We start from the raw sequence: 24763 nt of genomic DNA on the forward strand, positions 1-24763 counted from the left end.
ATGGGAGGACCATCGCAGCATGTCTCATGTGATGACGAAACACAGGTGCCAACTGCTTTCGAAAGTGTGCAGACCGACAAGGAAGGCAGGGGTGAAAACTGGGTGGAAGATGGTGTGGAGGACGATGAGGTCCTCGACCCCACATGGAATCAAGGTCATGCGAGTGACCTATGTAGTTTGGAGGAAGAGGCGGTGGTCACACAGAACCACCAGCACAGCAGAAGAGGGAGCAGGGTGCAAAACCGGAGCGGCTGTCCGCTAGACGGTACGCCTCCTACTGCCCACCGCAGCAAGGGACCGAGCACACCATAGCCAGCTCCAAGGAGTTCTCTGGCGTGGCAGTTCTTAAGACAATGTGCTGATGACAAGACACGAGTGGTTTGCACGCTGTGCAATAAGAGCCTGAAGCAAGGCATAAACTTTCTCAACCTAAGCACAACCTGCATGACCAGGCATTTAAGCACAAAGGACGAGCTGCAGTGGAGTAGACACCTCAAAAACCAAGGCAGGTCTCTGGCTCCTCCTGCTTCCTCTTCTGCTGCAGTCTCGGCCTCTTCATCCACCTCTGGAGTGACAGTGCCACCTGCCACCCCGTAAACAGCTGATCTGCCAGCAACACAAACACTTGGGTCACCAAGCATCTCCACAATGTCCCATGGAAGTGTTCAGCTCTCCATCTCCCAAATGCTGGAGAGGAAGAGGAAGTACCCCCCTACCCACCCGCGATCCCTAGCCCTGAATGCCTGCATTTCTAAATTACTCGCCTTTGAAATGCTGTCATTCTGTCTGGTGGAGACGGATAGTTTTAAAGGCCTTATGGCCGTGGCTGTCCCACAAAACGTCGTGCCTAACCGCAACTACTTTTCCAGGCGAGCCATCCCTTCTCTGCACAACCAAGTGGGGGGTAAAATCAGGTGTGCACTGCGCAACGCCATCTGTGGCAAGGTGCACCTGACTACGGATACATGGACCAGTAAGCATGGTCAGGACTGTTATATCTCCATAACAGCACACTGGGTAAATGCAGTGGTGGCTGGGCCTGAGGCGGATAGCAGTTTGGCGCATGTCCTTCCACCACCGAGGATTGCAGGCCGCTTCAGTTTGCCTCCTGTTGCTTCCTCCTCTTACTCTGCTTCCTCATCGTCAACCAGCTCCTCATCCGGTCAGCGTAACACCTTCACCACCAACTTCAGCACAGCCAGGGGTAAACGACAGCAGGCAGTTTTAAAACGTATCTGTTTGGGGGACAAACCCCACACCGCGCAGGAGCTGTGGACGAGCCTTGAACAACAGACCGATGAGTGGTTTGTGCCAGTCACCCTCAAGCCCGGCCTGGTAGTTTGCGATAATGGGTGAAATCTCGTAGCAGCTCTGGGACTAGCCGGTTTGATGCACATCCCTTGCCTGGAGCATGTGCTCAATTTGGTGGTGCAGAGATTCCTTAAAAATTACACTGATATGTCAGAGCTGCTGCATAACGTGCGGGCCGTCTGTGTGCGCTTTCAGCGTTCTCACCCTGCTGCTGCTCGCCTGTCAGCGCTTCAGCGTAACTTCGGCCTTCCCGCTTACCGCCTCATATGCTCCACCTTGCACATGCTGGCCAGTCTGTGCGAGCAGCAGCAGGCAATAGTAGAGTTTCAGCTGCAGCACACATGGGTGAGTCGCTCGGCGGAACAGCACCACTTCACCACCAATGACTGGACCTCCATACGAGACCTGTGTTCCTTGTTGCGCTGTTTAGAGTACTCCAGCAACATGGCCAGTGCCGATAACGCCATTCTAAGCGTTACTATCCCACTTCTATGCCTCCATGAAAAAACTCTCCTGGCAATGATGGAAGAGGATGTGGCACAGGAGGAGGAGGAGGAAGAGGGATCATTTTGTAGGGTTTCTGGCCAGTCATTCCCAAGTGGCTTTGAGGGTGGGTTCCTGCACCCACAAACCCAAGGTACACAATTGTCCAGCCAGGACAGTTCTGGAGGATGAAGAGGTGGAGGATGAGGAGGAGGAGATGGAGGAAGAGGAACCATGTTCACAGCAGGGTGGCACCAAGACCAGCTCACGGCCATCACTGGTGCATGGATGGGGGGATACAGAGGACATAGATGATACAACTCCCACAGAAGACAGCTTTTCGTTGCCTCTGGGCAGCCTGGCACACATGAGTGATTACATGCTGCAGTGTCTCCGCAACGACCGCCGAGTTGCCCACATTCTAACTTGTGCTGATTACTGGGTGGCCACGCTGCTGGATCCCCGTTAAAAGGATAATGTACCGTCCTTAATTCCGTCACTGGAGCGTGATCGTAAGATGCGCGAGTACAGGCGCACGCTGGTAGACGCGCTGCTGGTGGCATTCCCACCTGACAGCGGGGGCACAGTGGAAGCACAAGGCGAAGGCAGAGGACGAGGAAGAGGTCGTCAATGCAGCTGGGGCACCGTCAGCACCTCAGAAGGCAGGGTTAGCATGGCCAAAATGTGGAAAAGCTTTGTCAGCACGCCACAACAACCAGCACCACCAGCTGATATGGAACGTCTTAGCAGGAGGCAGCATTTCACCAACATGGTGGAGCAGTATGTGTGCACATGCCTAAACGTACTGAATGACGGGTCTGCCCCCTTCAATTTCTGGGTCTCCAAATTGGGCACATGGCCTGAACTTTCCCTTTACGCCTTGGAGGTGCTGGCCTGCCCTGCAGCCAGTGTATTATCTCAACGTGTGTTTAGCTTGGCAGGGGGAATCATCACAGACAAGCCTGTCCACAGCCAATGTGGACAAGCTCACATTCATTAAAATGAACCAGGCATGGATCCCTCAGGACTTGTCCGTACCTTGTGCAGAATAGACATGTATACCGGCACTAACCAGCCATTGTTATACAGCAGCGCAATTGATCATTCTTGTATTTTTAGAGTGTACCCTAATTTAATTTTTTTTATTAAAACCAAAAACCTGTGTTGGCTGCCTCATCCTCCTCCACCGCCGCTTCCACCTACACCGCTACGCCCACCGCCTCCTCAAACTCCTACTGCATATGGAACTCAACCTCATAAATAAAATATTTATTTCTTATTTGTACGTATTTTATTTTATATCATTTCACTACTTTGTCATTAACATTTTCGGGTGAAACTTACCAATTTGTGGGTGTATTGTACCACTGCTATACCTAGTAGGCCGGTAAAATAAAAAATAAAATTGTCATTAACATTTTCGAGTGAAATTCACCAATTTTTGGGTGTATAGTACCACTGCTATACCTAGTAGACCGGTAAAAAAAAAAAATTGTCATTTACATTTTCTTGTGAAATTAACACATTTTTGGGTGTATAGTGCCACCTAGTAGGCTGGTAAAAATAAATTGTCAGTTACATTTTCTGGTGAAATTAACAACTTTTTGGGTGTATAGTACCACTGCTATACTTAGTAGACAGGTTAAACCAAAAAAAATTTCAGTTATATATTCTGGTGAAATTCACCAATTTTTGGGTGTGATGTACCATTCCTATACCTAGTAGATAGGTTAATATATTTCAATATTTTTTCTGTTACATTTTTGGGTTGACATTATACAATTTTATACGTGAATAAACACCTGCTATGCATAGGTGACAGGGAATAAAATTTAATATATTATTCAGTAATTAATGCACTCCACATCATTTCATTCAATGCTTAAACTTTGAAAAGTTGTCACACTTTTATGCTTTATCATTTCTCCCATATTTCAACTCTATAATTTTAAATTTGAAAAAATGAATCCTCCCTTGGATGTGTTCTCTCTTTCTCACGCTCCCTCTCTTGCCTGGAACCCTGATTCCCCTCCACCCGTGATCATCATGATAGGCGCATAAAAGAACATCGAAAGTTGATAGAGCAGATATCAAATTGGATTGTGAACATCACGGGGACGTGCGACATGGTGGGGCAGTAAGTGTGCACATGTCTACACGAACTGACTGACAAGGGTCAGCCCCTGCAACTTCTGTGTCTCCAAATTGGGCACATGGCCTGAGCTTGCCCTTTACCCCTTGGAGGTGCTGGCCTGCCCTGCAGCCATTTTATTGTCTGAACGTGTGTTTAGCATGACTGGAGGGGGTTATCACAGGTTATATTTCCCAATGTTTTGGGGTGTACCCTAATTTTAAAAATAAAATTTAAAACCAAAAAGCAGCTTAGGCTACCTCGTCCGCTTCCACCTACACCACCACATACACCGCCTCCTCAACCTTCTACTCCATATGGAGCTCATCCTCCTAGATCAAGATTTTTTTATTTTATTTTTTTACCTATATTATGTTATTTAAAGTCATTTCCCTATCCACATTTGTTCGCAGAGCACTTGCCATGCTCTTAACCACATTTTGATGCCATTTGCAGCCCTCCAGCCCTTTCCATGACATTTTTACAGCCATTTTAGCGCTCTAAAGTTCGGGTCCCCATTGACTTCAATGAGTTCGGGTTCAGGGTGACTCATGAAGGTAATTGGTTGCACCAGAGCTTTTTATGGGCTTCCTAACAAAGGGGGTGAATACATACGTACATTCCAATTTTTTGTTTTCTATTTCTGTACAATAGTTTTATTTATATATTTTTCTCATTTCACTTCACCAACTTAGACTATTGTGTTCTGAGCCATCACATAAAATTCAGATTAACAAAAAATTTAACTTAATGCTGTAATGTAATAAAATACGAAAAAAGTCAAGGGGGGGTTAATACTTTTGCACGGCATTGTAGAAGTCATGGTCAATCCAAGCCTTGTTCATTTTTATAAGAGTCAACCTGTCAGCATTTTCAGTTTACAGGTGGATACGCTTATCTGTTATAATTCCACCAGCAGCACTAAATTCCCGCTCAGACAAAACCCTGGTGGCATGGCAGGCCATCACCTCCAAGGCATAGAGTGCCAGTTTGTGCCACGTGTCCAGCTTGGACACCCAGTAGTGGTAAGGCACTGAGGGATCATTGAGAACACTGACACAGTCTGCTATGTACTCCTTCACCATCTTTCAACATTTTTCACTCCTTGTGACAGTAGGCCACGCATCAGGGTGGCTCAGGCAAATTGGGATAGGTTTTGAGAAACCGCTGAACCTCTAAGTTTAAGACGTGGGCTAGGCTAATGTGTCTGAGCTTACTGAGCTTACCGAGCTCCAAAACGAATACCAAGTTACGGCCATTATCAGGCACAACCATGCCTGGCTCTAGGTTGAGTGGCGAGAGCCACAGCTCAGTCTGGTCTTTTATCCCCTGCAACAGCTCTGCGGCAGTGTCCTTTTTGTTCCATAAGCATATCAGCTTCAGGACGGCCTGTTGCCGCTTCCCCACTGCAGTGCTACACTGCTTCCAGCTACCGACTGCTGACTGACTGGTGCTGCGCGTTGATAATTTGGCGGAGGAAGTGGAGGAGGAGGCAAGTAAGGAGAAGTGGGGGTTGGAGCCACTAACGTAGCACCTGTGCCATCCCAGGGCACGACTCGCTCCCTGCCTCCACAACATTCACCCAGTGTGCCATCAAGGAAATGTAGCGTCCCTGTCCATGTGTCCGTGATTAAATTAACCTTCCCAGTAACTGCGTTGGTCAGGGCACGTGTGATGTTACGGGACACATGTTGGTGTAAGGTGGGCATGGCACACCGTGAAAAATAGAGGAGGCTGGGGACTGCGTAATGCGGGACGGCCGCTGACATCAGGCTGCGGAAGGCCTCAGTGTCCACAAGCCTAAATGGCAACATTTCCAGGGCCAGCAATTTGGAAAGCTGCGCATTTAGTGCTATGGCCTGTGTGCGGGTGGCTGGGTATTTGTGCTTGCCTCAAATGCCTGGGGTAAGGACATTTGGACGCTGTGCTGGGACACGGAAGTGGATGTGGTCGCTGATGGTGCTTGCGAAGGTCCAAGTGCAGGGTGGGAGGCATCCGGGCCTGCGTCTTGGACAGGGGATTTGCCAGCGCGTAACACCAGGGAAGATGAGGCAGTGGTGTAACCCGCAGACACAGATTGTGGACCCAGGCGTTTGGCCCACCAGGCGTTTGGCCCACCTATAACGGTGGTTTGATGCCATCTGGTGGATTATGCTGGTGGTGGTGAGGTTGTAAGTGTTCACGCCCCTGCTCATTTTTTGTATGGCACAGGTTGCAAATTACAATTCTTTTGTCATCTGCACATTCCTCAAAAAAGTGCCAGACTGTGGAACACCTACCCCTTGGCAAGGGAGATTTCCGCAAGAGGGTGCTCCATGGAACAGATGCGGGGCAGTTTGGTGTGGTCCGGCTTCTCCCTTTTGCCTCCCTGCTCCCTCTTCCAGACTGTTGCGGTGCTGCAGATCCCTCACCCTCTGTACTGCTATCCTCGCTCGGCTTTCCACCTTCCCAGGTTGGGTCAGTGACTTCATTGTCCACCACCTCCTCTTCCACTTCCTCACTCTGCTCATCCTCCTGACTTGTTGACCTAACCACAACCTCAGTGATTGACAACTGTGTCTCATATTCTTCCTCAACCTTTTGAGACAGTAATTGCTGTTGAGTTATTGGCAACTGTGTCCCATCATTATCCACCTCCTTAAACAGTAATTGCCGTTCCCCACTGTCATCTTCTTGTGACTGTGGAAGAGTTTGTGAATCCTCTTCAAGCATGCTTGGCGAGAGGGACAAATCAAGGAATGGTGAAGAAAAAAGGTCCTCGGAATATCCGAGTGTGGGATCACTTGTTTGGCTAGACTGGACTTGGTGGAAGATAGGGTGGTGTTTAACTGACTGGAAGCATTATCTGCTGCAATCTAACCGACCACCTAGTTGCACTGGTCTAACTTCAAGAGTGGTGTCCTGCGCCGTCTTGCAAACTGTGACATGAAGCTAGGTATTGTGGATTACTATTTTTCTTGTGCTCTGGCAGCAGGCACAGTTTCAACACGCCCAGGGCCACGGCCTCTGTGTGCACTATCAGCATCAGGACCACTTTCCCGTCCCTTACTGCTCACCTATTTCATTTTGAATGTTAAATATACTTGAAAGTATGTGACATGTACAGTAGCGTAGGATTTGGAAGTGTATGCGCAAAAAAATGTAAAAAGGCATTTGCGATGTGGAAATGTCACACAGGAGATATCACAAAGATAATATCAATGCTGTCACCAGTGGCTAATAAAAAATTGCAGGGAATGTCACGGGTATTTGGGATGAGGAAACGTTATATAGGAGAGGTACCACTGGTAATGTCACTGTCCAAAGCATCTACGTAAAAAAGTACACTGTATGTCACAGACAAAACTTTTAGGCGCTGTGAGAATTCGCTCTGGTAGGCAGGGTATACGGATGCAGAACAGAGGCAAAATATCTCAAAATATCCTGGACTTGAACGGGTTCATTATAGCAGTTTATCTCACATTGACTAGCCCCCAAAAAACAACAACATTGTAGACGTACAAATTTCTATATTCCAGCGGTCAGACTGTTGGTATCACAGTCGGGAGAAGAAATCATACACTTTGATAGTTATTATGTATTTATATAGTAAAATTATCAGGAGTGATGTATAGGATTAATATGCTGGCACGTTAAAGACAGCTGGGTGGAAGTGATAGCAATATCCCGTTGAGAAGCTTTTCCTGTGAATTCAGGCTTCCTCCAACTAAATGGTAATTATGCATGTATATTATAGTTATCTTTGACTTTATGACAGTTTCCTGACATTGATGAACATTTAATTCTGAGTAAATATTTAGGGTGAAATAAGGCGCTGCTGTTATCATGGCGCGGACGCTATAATGAAGGTTGATAGTTAGCCGTGTACAACTGTTGTGACCAGGCAACTCATTTTGGCAGAAGTTCCTGTGTGATTTTCTTTTGTGTTGTATTCTTTTAATAAAATATATTGCTAGCTATAAAACTATACTCCCTATATACAGTATTAGGAAGTTCCTTATTTTTGTGTCCACCGTCAGACTACAAAATGGAAATATGCTTAAAACTGAGGGTCTGTCAATGCCAGTGTGGTTTACAGTAAGCGTGACATCTATGCATAGAGGTTGACTGACCAATTTAACCTTTAGGTACTGTCCAGAAGGCCCAGAAGGCCACTCAATGACCTACAAGTTAAAGGGTTACCTCAATTACAAAAGTTATTTTCAAGCTCTTGATATAATAGATAAGGGTAAAAGTAAGCTCCAGCTCACCTGTACCTTTTTTGTACCAGACTTGCATGATTCCCAACCTCTTGTAATGCATAAAGTAAAAACCAGCAGTTCTTAAAAGCTGTGACGATCCTTTATTCTTGAGTACAGCAAGCACATACAAATAATCACAGCACCCGACTGTAAACGCGTTTCCAACAAACTACATGTGCTGTCAGCACTCACTGGAACCTTGTGGAATCCAGGAACTGATTGCTCCTTTCTTACACCCCTAAGTGGGCGGAGAAGACGGGGGTGGAGGGGGGACTACATTATCTATCTAATATCAATCAGTCCTAGGACCCCCACTAATTAGACACTTACAGTATCTCCTATCCAGTGGGGGATAAGATATTTTATATTTATAGCTAAAATATAAAGTCACAATATCTAGGAAGAAACCTCTCATGTCTGAAACTAAGTTGATACTATTATGGTAGCCAGCATGGAATAACTGTCATAATAGATGAAACTGTGCGCCAACATCCACCAACAGCATTTCTGTTTCTCACTTTTCACTTTTTTTGAAACTACCTCAACATTAGAGATGAGCGAATCGAATCAGACAAAGTGGAAATTGGACTGAATTTCAAGAAAAATTTGATTAGCAACAAATGCAAATTTCCTTGCGCTTCGAAGTAATGAATCGCAATTTTTCCTAAAATGGCGGCTACAATGGCACTTGTAAGGACATGGGGCAAGGAACTCTGGAAAGACGGGCTGACCCATAATGCCATGCATGCAGCCAATCATCAGCCACCCCTGTGATGTCACAGCCCTATAAATACGGTGGCCATCTTAGAGTCAGACATTTTCCAGCATTCTGAGTGCAGGTACAAATGTGAGAAGGTGCTAGGGACAGCAATTGGAAAAACCTCATTATGGAAAAAAAAAACGGAAAAAACGATTTATAAGTGCATGGAAAGGATAGGGAGGAATCATTTCACAGCATCTTAGTGCAGGGAGAGACATCAGAAGGAGCTAGGGACATTGCTAGATAAGCGATTTACAAGTGCAGGGAAAGATAATTTGGGGATCCAAATAGCCATTATACAGCTCTGAGGTGCAAGTGCTATGTTGAAAAGCCTTTAGTGGATTATATCTTTCCAAACAAGAAAAATATATACGCCGTTCACTTTTGTAGTTATATGTGTTAAAAGTGTACAGAAAGAAAAAAATATGTGCACTTCACTGGTGCACTTATTTGTGGCAAAAGCATTTAGCAGCCTATTTCAGTACAAAAAGAATTTTTTTTAGCACTTTACTGGTGCACTCATTTGTGGCAAAAGCGTTTAGTGTCCTATTTCATTATAGAAAGAAAAAAATATATGCACTTCACTGGTGCAGTTATTTGTGGAAAAAGGGTTTAGTGGCCTATTTCAGTATAGAAAAAAAATATACATACACACTTCACTGGTGCATTTATTTCTGCTGAAAGCGTTTACTGGCCTATTTCAGTACAAAAAGAAAAATATATTCTCAGTTCACGTTGCCGGTTATATGTGTTGAAAGCATGGCTGGGAGTCAGCAAGGTGGCAGCAGTGAGAGGTCGGTAGCCTGGGGTAGACCACCTGCTTCGCATAAGCCTACCTACCCAAGAAGCAGTGGTGCAAGGGTTCACGGAAGTAGCAGCTGTAGCAGTCAGTCAGTGCAGCAGTTATATGTGTTATTTTGTATTTCAGCACAAAAAGAAAAATATATTCTCAGTTCACGTTGGCAGTTATTTGTGTTGAAAGCGTTTAGTGGCCTATTTCAGTACAAAAAGAAAAATATATTCTCAGTTCATGTCTGCGGTGGTTATATGTCTTTAAGGCGTCTAGTGGTTTATTTCAGTGCAAAAACAAAAATATATATTCTCAGTTTACTTCTGCAGTTATATGCAGAGATGGCCTTGCGGTTCATACGGCTGTCGTTTTGCGGCGAATTTTGATCAGTTGCTGTCCACCGAACAGGGGCACATGTGACAATGTCTGCCAGTGAATACACACTTAGAACAATTAAATTGGTAGACGTTCCTATAATACTTAGAAAATCACAGCCTGATGAACGTTTAAAAATAAAAAACAAAGCCTTTATTAAAGTCTGTTTAAAAAGAGGGTGGGGGAAGACCCATATGGCGATGTCTGCCAGTGCCATATTCTTTGCATTGTGAAGAACTTTTACCCATGACACATCTATCAGGTGGGACAGGACAGCCAATTGATACGTTCCAGCACATGGACACACCCCTACCCTATAAATAAACCCGATCTGGTTCTGCTGAGATATCGGAGCTATACAGAGGGACAAACGCCATTAAAATAACTAATTGCAACTGGTGTGATATACCAGTTGCCCCCCAAAAAATCTGATTGAGGCAGAGGTGTGATATACCTATAATATAATTTCTACATAGTGCATTTGTATTGTGCAGCCATTTGTGTGCGTTCTGCTGAGATACCGCAGCTATACAGACAGACAAACAACATTGAAACAACTAATTACAACTGGTGTGATATAATAGTTTCAACACAATAGAAACGTGTGTAGGCTTAAACAGCACTCCAGTATCAATCAGCAAATAAGCCCCCTAGAGGGGGGAAGTTTCGCTATCTAAAATGTAACTTTTAATTCAGTATGCAACTAAAACACACCACTATGATGCAATATCTAAAAGACATAGGGGGTCCAAGCCTGGCACCCCAGTTCTGGTAGAGTAAATATAAAACCTGCTCCACCTGGTGAAAGGTGAAGCAGTCTTACAAGACCAATGGAAACCCTTGCTGATCCCAATGTTTTCATTGGTCTGGTAAGACTGCTCGCACCTTTCACCAGGTGGAACAGGTTTATATTCACTCTACCAGAACTGGGGTACCAGGCTTGGACCCCTTATGTCTTTTAGATATTGCATCATAGTGGTGTGTTTTAGTTGCATACTGAATTTAAAGTTATATTTTAGATAACGAACCCCCCCCCCCAGGGGGCTTATTTGCTGATATAATAGTTTCCACCAAAAAAATCTGATTGAGGCAGGGGTGCGCTATACCTATAATATAATTTCTATATAGCGCATTTTTATAATAGTGCAGAATTTGTGCGCAGTTCTACTGAGATATCACAGCTATACAGAGGGACAAATGCCATTGGAACAACTAATTGCAAATGGTGTGATATACCAGTTGCCCCCCCACAAAAATCTAATTGAGGCAGGGGTGCAACATACCTATAATATAATTTCTATATAGTGCATTTGTATTGTGCAGCATTTTTTGTGTGGTTCTGCTGAGATATCACAGCTATACAGAGGGACAAACGCCACTGGAACAACTAATTGCAACTGGTGTGATATACCAATTGAACCCCAAAAAATATCTGATTGAGGCAGGGGTGCGATAAACCTAGAATAGAATTTCTATAATTTCTAAATAGTGCATTTTTATAGTGCAGCATTTGTGTACAATTCTGCTGAGATTCCGCAGATACACAGACAGAAAAACGCCACTGGACCAACTAATTGCAACTGGTGTGATATCACCAGTTGCCCCCAAAAAAATCTGATTGAGGCAGGGCTGCGATATTCCTATAATATATTTTCTGTATAGTGCATTTGTAAAGTGCAGCATTTGTGTGCGGTTCTGCTGAGATACCGTAGCCATACAGAGGGACAAACGCCATTGGAACAACTGCAACCGGTGTGATATACCAGTTGAACCCCAAATAATCTTATTGAGGCAGGGGTGTGATATACCTATAATATATTTTCTATATAGAACATTTGTTTAGTGCAGCATTTGTGTGCGGTTCTGCTGTGATACCACAGCTATACAGAGGAACAAACACCATTGAAACAACTAATTGCAACTGGTATGATATACCAATTGAACTCCAAAAAAATCTGATTGAGGCAGGGGTGCAATAAACCTAGAATATAATTTCTATATAGTGCATTTGTATTGTGCAGGATTTGGGTGCGGTTCTGCTGAGATACTGCAGCTATACAGAGGGACAAACTCCATTGGAACACCTAATTGCAACTGTTGTGATATACCAATTAACCACCCAAAAAATCAGATTGAGGCATGGGTGCGATATACCTAGAATATAATTTCTATGTAGTGCATTTGTATTGTGCAGCATTTGTGTGCGGTTCTGCTGAGATACTGCAGCTATACAGAGGGACAAATGCTATTGGAACAGCTAATTGCAACTGGTGTGATATACCTGTTGCCCCCTAAAAAAATCTGATTGAGACAGGGGTGCGATATACCTATAATATAATTTCTATATAGTGCTTTTGTATTGTGCAGCATTTGTGTGATGTTCTGCTGAGATAGCGCAACTATACAGACAGACAAATGCCATTGGAACAAAATGCAACTAGTGTGATATACCAGTTGTTCCCAAAAAATCTGATTGAGGCAGGGAAGTGATATACCTATAATATAATTTCTATATAGCGCATTTGTGTGCCGTCCTGCTGAGATACCGCAGCTATACAGACACACAGACGCAATTGGAACAAGTAATTCTAACTGGTGTGATATACCAGTTGCCCCCTAAAAAAATCTGATTGAAGCAGGCACAAGAGCACATGTTTCACAGCAGTACTGGCAAAATATTCTGTGGACAGATGAAACCAAAGTTGAGTTTTTTGGAAGAAACACACAACACTATGTGTGGAGAAAAAGAGGCACAGCACACCAACATCAACACCTGATCCCAACTGTGAAGTATGGTGGTGGGGGCATCATGGTTTGGGGCTGCTTTGCTGCGTCAGGGCCTGGACGGATTGTTATCATCGAAGGAAAAATAAATTCCCAAGTTTATTAAGACTTTGCATGAGAACTTAAGGCCATCTGTCCACCAGCTGAAGCTCAACAGAACATGGGTGTTGCAACAGGACAACGACCCAAAGCATATAAGTAAATCAACAACAGAATGGCTTAAACAGAAGAAAATACGCCTTCTGGAGTGACCCAGTCAGAGTCCTGACCTCAACCCGAATGAGATGCTGTGGCATGACCTCAAGAAAGCGATTCACACCAGACATTCCACGAATATTGCTGAACTGAAACAGATCTGTAAAGACGAATGGTCAAGAATTACTTCTGACCGTTGTGCTTGTCTGATCTGCAACTACAGGAAATGTTTGGTTGAAGTTATTGCTGCCAAAGGAGGTTCAACCAGTTATTAAATCCAATGGTTCGCATATTTTTTCCACCTGCACTGTGAATGTTTACATGGTGTGTTCAATAAAAACATGGTAACATTTAATTATTTGTGTGCTATTATTTTAACTAGACTGTGATTGTCTATTGTTGTGACTTAGATGAAGATCAGATCACATTTTATGACCAATTTGTGCAGAAATCCATATCATTCCAAAGGGTTCACATACTTTTTCTTGCAACTGTATGTCACCTTGCCAGTCTGTGGCCTCCTGATGCTGACGCCACCTCCACACCATGTCACCTTGCCACTCTGTGGTCTCCTGATGCTATCACCACCTCCACACTCTGTCATTGTGCCACTCAGTGGCTTTCTCCTGATGCTGCTACTGCTGCTGCCGCCACCTCCAAACTGTCATTGTGCCACTCAGTGGCTTCCTCATACTGCTGCCACCTCCACACTCTGTCATTGTGCCACTATGTTGCCTCCTGATGCTGCCACCACCTCCAGACCTTGTCATTGGGCCACTCTGTGGTCTCCTCATGCTGTTCCCACCCTCGCCACTTCATGACTGGGCCACTATTTTGCCTTTCTGCCTGGCTGACATCATCATTTGTTTGTCTGATCTGTCAGAAGGAAGGAAAAAGGAGACGCCCTACGGATCCTGTCTGTGTAGCAGCTGTAAGGCCTGTATGGTACCATCAGAATTGACTTATGATTTGGTAGCTAAAAGCAGAAGTGGGTACAAAACACAGAAGACATGCATACACTCCATTCACATGTCATCTCTGTTTTACATCCACTCCTGTTTTTTTTTGGCATTAACAATACTGAGCAAATGCTGACCGAGTGAAGGTGTATGCTCCACAGACAGGATCCATTTTTTGTGGGTTATTGTTCTGATGGAACAGAAGAAGGGGAAATTAATCAGTGACGTCAACAAAAACTTACTGCTGACACCCTCTCCACTCTGTTGGGGGGCTCTATTTGTATAAGTGTTTAATAGAACAGGTGCTGATAACATCTATGTGAAATCAGCTGGCGACGGTGTAAAAGGAGTGCGCTTCTTCTTGGCACTAACATCGACCTGTAAGGTTGAGTTCATACTTGAGTTATTTTGTCAGTTTTGGCCCGGGACTGCCAAAATAAGTGAAGTGTGCAGTGATTCTAAGAGTGACACCTGTCATCTGAATGTCATACTGACTCACAGTATTATTTCACTACCAAAGCAGACTTCCTATGGGTGTTACTGCAAGGCACAGTCTTCTGCACCACTATAAAGGCTCTTAGCAGCCAGGAAATAGCAGTTTTGTAACCTAATTCTCTCACAAAAAATTTGGGTTCAGATTTTTTATATATCTGTAAACCCACCATGTGGTGGTTTCAGGAAGAGAAACATATCTAGCATGCCTAGTGATTTGCATTACATTTTTCATTCAATGTATTTGTCACGACCATGGTCATGGTTGTGACTCCTGTAACCGCATGCAGTTGCCTGCGGTCTTGGTTGCATTGTCAATCACAGGTGAGGGCTGAAGTATATTGCCTCACCTGTGGTTGCCGCTGGCAACATTTTTATGTGGCAGCTTGCTGTTTGTGTATGCGGTTGCACCTGGCTACCTGTCTTTGTAGGTGTGCATTTTATGTGTTTGGTGTGCACAAGGTTTAGGTGTGTGCACTGTGACACTTCCCTTCACTGGTGGCTGCCCGTGGCAACGTGTTCTATATTGTACATGTGGTGGCAGTGACTCTGCCTTTTGGCTGACTCCCAGGACATGGTTGCCACGCATGTCGTTATCGGCGGTAACAGCTCCAGCGTGTTTGTGTGTGTATTGCCCTTTAAGTGGTTTCACTTCCCTGGTTGGTGTTGGAAGGGTTAATTCCCTTTCCTGTGTGTGTCTGTGTGGGTGTGGCCACTTTGGGCTATTAAGCCTCAGTTAAGATCAGTAGCTGAGGGGTACTCCAGCCTTGTTGTAAGCTGGAGGCACCCTCCTGGTCTCTAATACAATCTGCCAGTGTGGACCACCCTTGTGGTCATAAAATGTTATATGTGATGTTCAGTTGATGTTCTTTTCTCTTTCATATTTTATGCATCGCACGGCTGAGGGTTTTCCCCATCCTCAGCCGTGACAGTATTATGGTAACATTGGCACACTTTCTTCCATTTCCAAATCCTTACTGAATACTTTAATACTATTTCTACTGTTACAGTTCAGACCAAAATAGCCCTGTCAACTCGCACAAAAAAAAAGCAAAACAGGTTTAACCTATTGCCCTGTACTAGATAAAAATAGTAAGCCTTTAAAAAAAAGCTGTCTCACTCATGAGCAGCTGGGGCAAAAATATTAGGAGCCAGATTAATCTTCTTAACTGATGGAGTCAAGGTTTCAGAAGATGTAATTCCATAGTCCAAACATTGAAAGAGACAGAGATGTTTGTACCAAAGGGACCATCTGCAACTTAAACACACTAAGACACCATACACACAGTTTTTGCCTAACTAGATGAAGATTCAAGTGCAATAACTGTACACTTTATATGTTACACACAGCCATTCTCATGTTCAGTTTTTAACACAATCAACACAAGATCTTTTGATTATGGAATGAAAATTATGGTTTGTCAAAATAATTCATATTATCCAATAGAATAAAAAGAATAGAAAAAAGTGAAAACAAGCTTAAAGGGATTCTGTCATCTCTCATAACACAAATTCAGATTTTAAACCAGTCATGCTCCACGGATTACCTTGAATCGGCTTTGCTGTTCTATACTGTAATCCGTCCAGTAGTTTTGCTGAAAAACGACTTTTATAATTATGCTAATTAATCCTGAAGGTGCCCAGAGAGGCGTTATGTTCCACTTTGTGTGCCCAGTAACGGCCCCCTGCAGTGCCCAAAACGCCTTCCTCCTGAATCCCTAACCGCCCACAGCATCTAATCCCTCTCCTCCCCCTCCCTGACGGCCGAGCGAAGTCTCGCGCAGACGCAGTACCCACTGAGGGCTGCGCCAGTGCGATTTGATGGAGACTGAGGGAAGAGCGAGCATCGGACGTCACTGGGCTTGGCGCATGCCCAGTGACGACGATGAAGCTCCTGCCCTCGGTCTCCAGCAAATTGCACTGGCGCAGCCTTCAGTGGGTACTGCGTCTGCGCGAGACTTTCCTCGGCCGTCAGGGAGGGGGAGGAGAGGGATGAGATGCTGTTGGCGGTTAGGGATTCAGGAGGAAGGCGTTTTGGGCATTGCAGGGGGGTGTTACTGGGCACACAAAGTGGAACATAACGCCCCTCTGGGCACCTTCAGGATTAATTTGCATAATTATAAGAGTCGTTTTTCAGCAAAACTACTTGACGGATTACAGTATAGAACAGCAAAGCCGATTCAAGGTAATCTGTGGAGCATGACTGGTTTAAAATCTGAATTTGTGTTATGAGAGGTGACAGAATCCCTTTAAATATTGTAATTTGAACTCATAACTTTGTAAAAACAAGTTACTGGTTCCAAAACTTCTAAATTTTAACTCAAAATAAGACTGTACGAAGAACAATAAAATAAGATGATTACTATAGATAAAGATTGAATATACATCAAAATATTCAAAAAAGCTGCAGCAAGCTGAAAATCACTTACTACATGTAGCAGGGTTAGGCTACTTTCACACTAGCGTTCGGGCGGATCCGTTCTGAACGGATCCGCTCATATTAATGCAGACGGAGGCTCCGTTCAGTACGGATCCGTCTGCATTAATAACTTTAAAAAAATTCGCAAGTGCGCAAGTAGCCTGCGCGGATCCGTTCAGACTTTCAATGTAAAGTCAATGGGGGACGGATCCGCTTGAAGATTGAACCATATGGTGACATCTTCAAGCGGATCCGTTCCCATTGACTTACATTGTAAGTCTGAACGGATCCGCACGCCTCCTGCAAGCAGCGTTCAGCTGTCCGCCTGGCCGTGCGGAGGCGAGCGGAGCGGAGGCTGAACGCCGCCAGACTGATGCAGTCTGAGCGGATCCGCTCCATTCAGACTGCACTCTAGCTCTTAACTCAAATTTCTTAACTCATCGCGTTATCTTGAGACAAAAGCCATTGAAATGCAATTGAAGTTGTTTGCTTAGATTAGATAACACAACTCAGGAATCTCAGAAAACAGGAGTGTTAACTCTACTCCATCCTTAACTTGTAAAGGACAGTACATGTACTACAGGTATAGAAAACTGCAGTACACATAGTACAGGTAGAAAACAGTACAGAAAATATAGATCCTTACAGTGCAACAGGTAGAAAACAGTACAAAACATTTAGTACAGGTAGGGAGCAGTATAGCACATGTGCAGTAGTACAGGTAGAGGTCAGTACAGTACATTTAGTACTTGTAAAGGGCAGTACAGTACATGTAGTACAAATAGAGAAAACTGCAGCACACACAGTAGAGGTAGAAAACAGTACAATAAATATAGATCCTTAAAGCATGTGTGCAACAGGTAGAAAACAATACAGAACATGTAGCACAGGTAGGGAGAAGTACAGTACATGCACAGTAGTACAGAGTACACTAGTACGTGTTGTACAGTTAGAGAACAGTACAATACATATAATATTGTTAAAGAGCAGTACAGTAAGAATAGTACAGGTAGAGAGCAGTACAGTATATGTAGTACAGATAGACAACAGTAAAGAGTATGTAGTACAGGTAGAGAGCAGTGCATGTAGTATAGGTAAAGAGTAGTGTTAAGCGAGCATGCTCGGCCAAATACCCGCTTGGCTCGAGCATCGCTATGCTCGGCAAATGGCGGTACTCGGCCGAGTACCGCATGTGCTCGAGCGCCATGCTCAAGTCTCCTCCCCGAACGTTTTGCGGCTGCTAAGCCAATAAACGTGCAGGTAAGTACTGCCATCATTGTAATGCCAGTAGCCATATTGACTACTGGCATTACAATGATTGGCTGGCCGGAACATGTCATCGGGTGCTATATAGCACCCGATGACGCAGGTTCAGCTCATTGTGAGTCAGGGAGAGCTGCGCTTAGGAAGGGACAGATAGTGTAGGGAGTGTGATCGCATTATATTTAATAGAAAAACGTTTCGAAGACCCAAAAGTCCTTTTAAAGACTATTGTGTGTGGTGGCAGGCTGTCAGCAGTATAATTTAGCAAGCATTTTTTTTTCCATACTTTGCAATACTTTTTCAATAGAGGGTGTCTGCAGTGACTTGTAAAATCTGTGCTGTAATACCTTCTGTGTGTCAGGGCCAGATATTGGGAAAAATATTACTGACAACAAATACAGGGTGGACCATTTATATGGATACACCTTAATAAAATGGGAATGGTTGGTGATATTAACTTCCTGTTTGTGGCACATTAGTATATTTGAGGGGGAAACTTTTCAAGATGGGTGGTGACCATGGCGGCCATTTTGAAGTTGGCCATTTTGAATCCAACTTTTGTTTTTTCAATAGGAAGAGGGTAATGTGACACATCAAACTTATTGGGAATTTCACAAGAAAAACAATGGTGTGCTTGGTTTTAACGTAACTTTATTATTTTATGAGTTATTTACAAGTTTCTCTTTGTTTACAGCCATTGACATGTCACCGAGGTTAACACGAGCGGAGCGGATAGAAATTGTGTTGATGTCTGGTGAATGCAGTAACCGGGTCATTGCAGCAGATTTCAATGCAAGACAGCCTACGAGACCACCCATCTCCCATGCTACAGTTAGCAAACTGCTTGCTAAGTTTCGTGAAACTGGTTCAGTGTTGGATTTGCCAAAATGTGGACGCATGAAATCTGTCACTAATGAAGAAACATCAGTGGCTGTCCTAGCTTCATTCAGCAAGAGCCCACAGCGTAGCACTCGCTGCATGTCACTGGAGAGTGGCATTAGTCGATCATCCCTTTGGCGGATATTAGCTACTCACAAATGGCACCCTTACAAACTCCAGCTACTGCAGCATCTCAACGAGGATGACCCAGATCGGCGCACTGAATTTGCAGAATGGGCAAAACAAAAATTGGAACAGGACCCTCAGTTTACGCAGAAGATTTTGTTCAGTGATGAGGCAAACTTTTATGTGAATGGTGAAGTTAACAAACAAAACCACCGCTATTGGTCTGACACTAACCCACATTGTATAGATCCCTCCAAGACTGTTGGAACCCAAAAAATTATGGTATGGTGTGGTATATGGGGTACAAAGATAATGGGGCCATTCTTCATCAATGGAAACCTCAAAGCCACTGGATATGCAAAATTGCTACATGATGATGTGTTTCCCTCTTTATGCACTGAAGCTGGCACGTTCCCTGAATTTTTCCAGCAAGATGATGCACCACCACATTATGGGTGTCAGGTCCGAGCATTCCTAGATGAACAGTTTCCTGGAAAGTGGATTGGTTGTCGTGGGCCAGTTGAATGGCCCCCAAGGTCTCCCGATCTGACCCCCTTAGATTTTTATCTCTGGGGTCATCTGAAGGCAATTGTCTATGCTGTGAAGATACGAGATGTGCAGCACCTGAAACTATGGATACTAGAAGCCTGTGCTAGCATTTCTCCTGCGGTGTTGCTATCAGTGTGTGAAGAGTGGGAGAAGAGGATTGCATTGACAATCGAACACAATGGGCAGCACATTGAACACATTTTATAAGTGGTCAGAAACTTGCCAATAACTCATGAAAGAATAAAGTTATGTTAAAACCAAGCATACCATTGTTTTTCTTGTGAAATTCCCAAAAAGTTTGATGTGTCACATTACCCTCTTCCTATTGAAAAAACAAAAGTTGGATTCAAAATGGCCGACTTCAAAATGGCCACCATGGTCACCACCCATCTTGAAAAGTTTCCCCCCTCACATATACTAATGTGCCACAAACAGGAAGTTAATATCACCAACCATTCCCATTTTATTAAGGTGTATCCATATAAATGGCCCACCTGTATATATATATATTTTCCATAATTTATCCACACTTTGCCTATAAACGGTGTCTGCAGTGAATTGTTACATCTGCGCTGCAATAGCGTGTGTGTGTGTGTGTCAGGGACAGATATTGGGAAAAATATTACTGACAACAAATATATATTTTTCCATAATTTATTCACATTTTTCCCTATAAACGGTCCCTTATAACATATAACATTTAATATGAAGAAGGCGAGCATTAAGAGACGGTGAAGGGGCCGTGATGCTGATGGTGCACGCAGAGGCCGTGGCCGTCTGCTGCCAGAGCACAAGAAAAAAAATCATCCAAGATACCTAGCTTCATGTCCCAGTTTGCAGGGCGGCGCAGGACACCACTCTTGAAGTCAGACCAGTGCGAGCAGGTGGTCGTTTGGATTACAGCAGATTCTAGTTGGTTAAGCACCACCCTTTATTCCACCAAGTCCAGTCTCAGTAGCCAGGAGTCTGGTCCACACAATCCTCACCCTGAACCTCCTTCCTCCCACCATTTACAGTCTGGCCAAACAAGTGATCCCAAACTTGGATATTCCGAGGACCTCTTTTCATCACCATTAATTAATTTGGCCCTCTCGCCAAGCACGCTTGAAGAGGGACCTGAGAACTTGTGCCCTGATTCCCAACCTCTTGAGCATCCAGAGTCACAATAACATGATGCTGGAGAACGGCAATTAGTGTTTAATGAGGTGGATTATGATGAGACACAGTTGCCAATGACTCAACTGCAATTACTGTCTCAAGAGGTTGAGGAAGAGAATGACACACATTTGTAAATCACTGAGGTTGTGGTTACAAGCCAAGCGAGAAGAGCAGTACAGAGGGGGAGGCATCTGCAGCACTGCAACAGGCTGGAAGAGGCAGTGGGGTGGCAAAAGGTTGAAGGCGGGCACCACCGAACAGGCCCGCAACTGTTTCACGGAGCACCCCCATACGTAAATCTCCCTTGCCAAGGGGTAGGTGTTCTGCAGTATGGCGCTTTTTCGAGGAAAGTGCGGATGACAAAAGAATAGCAGTTTGCAACCTGTGCCACACCAAAATTAGCAGGGGCGTGGCCACTAGCAACCTCACCACCACCAGCATGATCCGCCACATGGCATCAAAGTATGCTGGCCAATCCCCTGTCCAAGATGCAGGCCCGGATGCCTCCAGTCCCGCACCTGGACCTTTGCAAGCACCATCAGCGACCACATCCACTTCCCTGTCCCAGTGCAGCATCCAAATGTTATTACCCCAGGCATTTGAACACAAGCGCAAATACCCAGCCACCCACCCACAGGCCATAAATTACTGGCCCTGGAAATGTTGCCATTTAGGCTTGTGGACACTGAGGTCTTCCACAGCCTGATATCGGTGGCCATCCCTAGTTACGCAGTCCCCAGCCACCCCTATTTTTCAAGGTGTGCCGTGCCTGCCTTACACCAACATATGTCCCTTAACATCACACGTGCCCTGACCAACGCAGTTGCTGGGAAGGTCCACTTAACCACGGACAAGTGCTTTCGGCCAGGGACACTACATTTCCCTGACGGCACACTGAGTGATTGTTGTGGAGGTCGGGAGCGACTTGTACCCTGGGAAGGCACAGGTGCTACCAATGCCAAGGATTGCAGGCCCCAATTCCATCAGGGTTTCCGCCACCACCTGCATTAGTGGCTCCAACCCACACTTCTCCTCCTCTGCCTCCTCAACTTCTACCTCAGAAGTATCCGCATGCAGCACCAGTCAGTCATCAGTCGGTAGCTGGAAGCAGTGTAGCACTGAAGTGGGGAAGCGGCAACAGGCCGTGCTGAAGCTGATCTGCCTGATCTGTGACAAACAGCACACCTCCGCAGAGCAGGGGATAAGAGAACAGACTGAGCTATGGCTCTAGCCACTCAACCTAGAACCAGGCATGGTTGTGTCTGATAATAGCCGTAACTTGGTGGCGGCTTTGAAGCTGGGCAACCTTAGACACATCCCATGCCTTGCCCACGTATTCAAACTTCTGGTTCAGCAGTTTCTAAAAACATACCCCAATTTGCCTGAGCTACTGGTGAATGTGTGTGCACATTTCCGCAAGTCATCAACAGCTTCAGCCAGTCTGTTAACGCTGCAGCAGCGCTTTAAAAATTGCCAGCTCACTGGCTGTTGTGCGACGTGAGCACACGCTGGAGCTCCAGGTTTCACATGTTGGACAAGCTTTGTGAGCAGCAGAGGGCAGTTGTGGAATACCAGCTGCAACATGGTCGTCACCTTTCCAGCCAGCTTCCGCTATTTATAAGCGAGGAGTGGGCATGGATGTCTGACCTCTGTGAGGTTTTAACCCCTTCCCAACCCATGACGTACTGCTACATCATGGGAACCACTGCGTTCCCGCAATTTGACGTAAAAAATAAACAAAAAACACACATATTAGGTATTGCCACGTCCGTAATGACCGGCTCTATAAATATATCACATGATCCACCCTGTATGATAAATACCATTAAAAAAACAAAATGAATAAATGGTGTAAAAAAAAAGGCACAGTGTACTACACATATATAAAGGCTCTATGCATCCCGTAAATAGCAGTTTTTTAATGCGATTCGTCGTGAATTAATTCGTAGCAAATTTTTAGGAAAATTCTGCGAGCCGGACAAGTTACATTTTTTAGAAATTGACTCATCTCTACTCATTATGTTCTGGAGGAGTGGACCACAGTTACCTACAGGAAACGTCGCACAGTTGGAACCTTTAGTTTGCCATTAATAAGTTTCCATGTAGCCTCTTTCTCTAAGCCAGCTTTCTTTTTGCCTTTGTGAGTGGGGTCTCTAAACTGTGTAGATTAAAACATACTAGACTTTCCCATGTCTTCTCAGCTCCAGCCGTACACAAGAAAAGAAGTGTCACTATTACTATTAAAAACACTGATGCTTTTTCTCTTACAAAAAAGATGTTGGATAGCGAGGGTAGGTATATTGTTTTATTATATTTCATCAATATTGCACCATATACTCTGATGTTTTCATACGCTCCTGACTCGGGAGTTGGGACAAATTACCTTTTTTACTTTCTTGCTGCAAAAATGACCCCAAGATCCTTATGGATAGTTGATACTGGTTTGCGACTTTAACCAAACTGTCTGGCCATCCATTGATTCTAAATCTACAGCTTTCTCAGCATCACATTCTAATCTCTTTTATTTATTGCATAGATACGGCCTATGCGATGTCTGCCAGATCCAATACCCAACTGATAAGGACTACACCTGTTTTTCACATGTACACAATGTATACACCAGAATCAACATTTTTTTAGTTGATAGTTCCTTTCTTAGTAGAATATATACCATAACAATCCAAACTATTATTTGGTCTGACCACTATTACCATGGAAATTAATGAATATTTATCGACGTCCCTTACTCTCTTTGGAGGATAAACAATGACATTTTAAACCATCCCAAACACAGGAGTGTATTAAGCAATATTTCTTATTAACTGACAATGGTTCTACCTCCAATACTACCTTGTGACTTGTGATGTGCCTTAAGGCAACTGTTTCTTAAACAATCGTCTTATGATTAGAGAACGCAAATTTCTACAAATGTTTGCGAACAGGCGAACCACCATTGACTTCAATAGGCAGGCGAATTTTAAAACCCACAGGGACTCTTTCTGGCCACAGTAGTAATGGAAAAGTTGTTTCAAGGGGACTAACACCTGGACTGTGGCATGCCGGAGGGGGATCCATGGAAAAACACCCATGGAAAATTACATAGTTGACGCAGAGTTGGATTTTAATCCATAAAGGACATAAATCACCTAACAATCAATTTTTTTTTTGAACAACATGGTTTAAAACATCCAGTGTGTGTATACGATCAGGTATGATGTTGTATCGATCAGGTAGTGTAAGGGTTACGCCCACTTCACAGACATTGACAGACAAAACTCCCCTTTTAATGCACCACAAACAACCGCAAACAGTCCATTTGCCCAACAGCAAACTTCCCATTTGCACAAGGTTGGATACCAAGCTAGCCATCTCCCGTTGATGTCATTGAAGGTGTCTTCCTGCACCCAGCCACGTACAACACCAAGGGTCCCCGAAAGGTGAATTGAATAGATTTTTCGAATAGGGAGATGGTTAAAAAAACGCTGGCTCCCTCCCCTTTGTTTGAATCCACGCCACGGTCACTGCCTCTGCGCCGTGCAATTTACTGTCACACCCGATATGAGTGGTATTTTCTGTAGTACTATTCTCATCAGTTTAATCCCTGTTACGTGACATCCCCAATCTGGGGTCCATTTATTAAATTGATTTTTTGAACGGGGAGATGGTTAAAAAAAATGCTGTCTCCCTCCCCTTTGTTTGAATCCAGGCCACGGTCACTGCGTCTACGCCGTGCAATTTACTCTCACACCCGATATGAGTGGTATTTTCTGTAGTACCATTCTCATCAGTTTAATCCCTGTTACGTCCCCTATCCTGGGACGTGTGTCGAATTGTTTAATCATTGTCGA

The 24763-nt window shown here is 44.4% G+C and overlaps 1 protein-coding gene across 1 annotated transcript in view; it reads right to left on the reverse strand.

Moving 5' to 3' along the window:
• Positions 1 to 24763, reverse strand: part of GSG1L (GSG1 like) — a 290811-nt gene that overhangs the window by 249615 nt on the left and 16433 nt on the right. The gene's annotated exons all lie outside the window — the stretch shown is intronic.

Source organism: Bufo gargarizans, chromosome 8, assembly GCF_014858855.1.
Source record: "Bufo gargarizans isolate SCDJY-AF-19 chromosome 8, ASM1485885v1, whole genome shotgun sequence".
Classification (NCBI taxonomy): domain Eukaryota; kingdom Metazoa; phylum Chordata; class Amphibia; order Anura; family Bufonidae; genus Bufo; species Bufo gargarizans.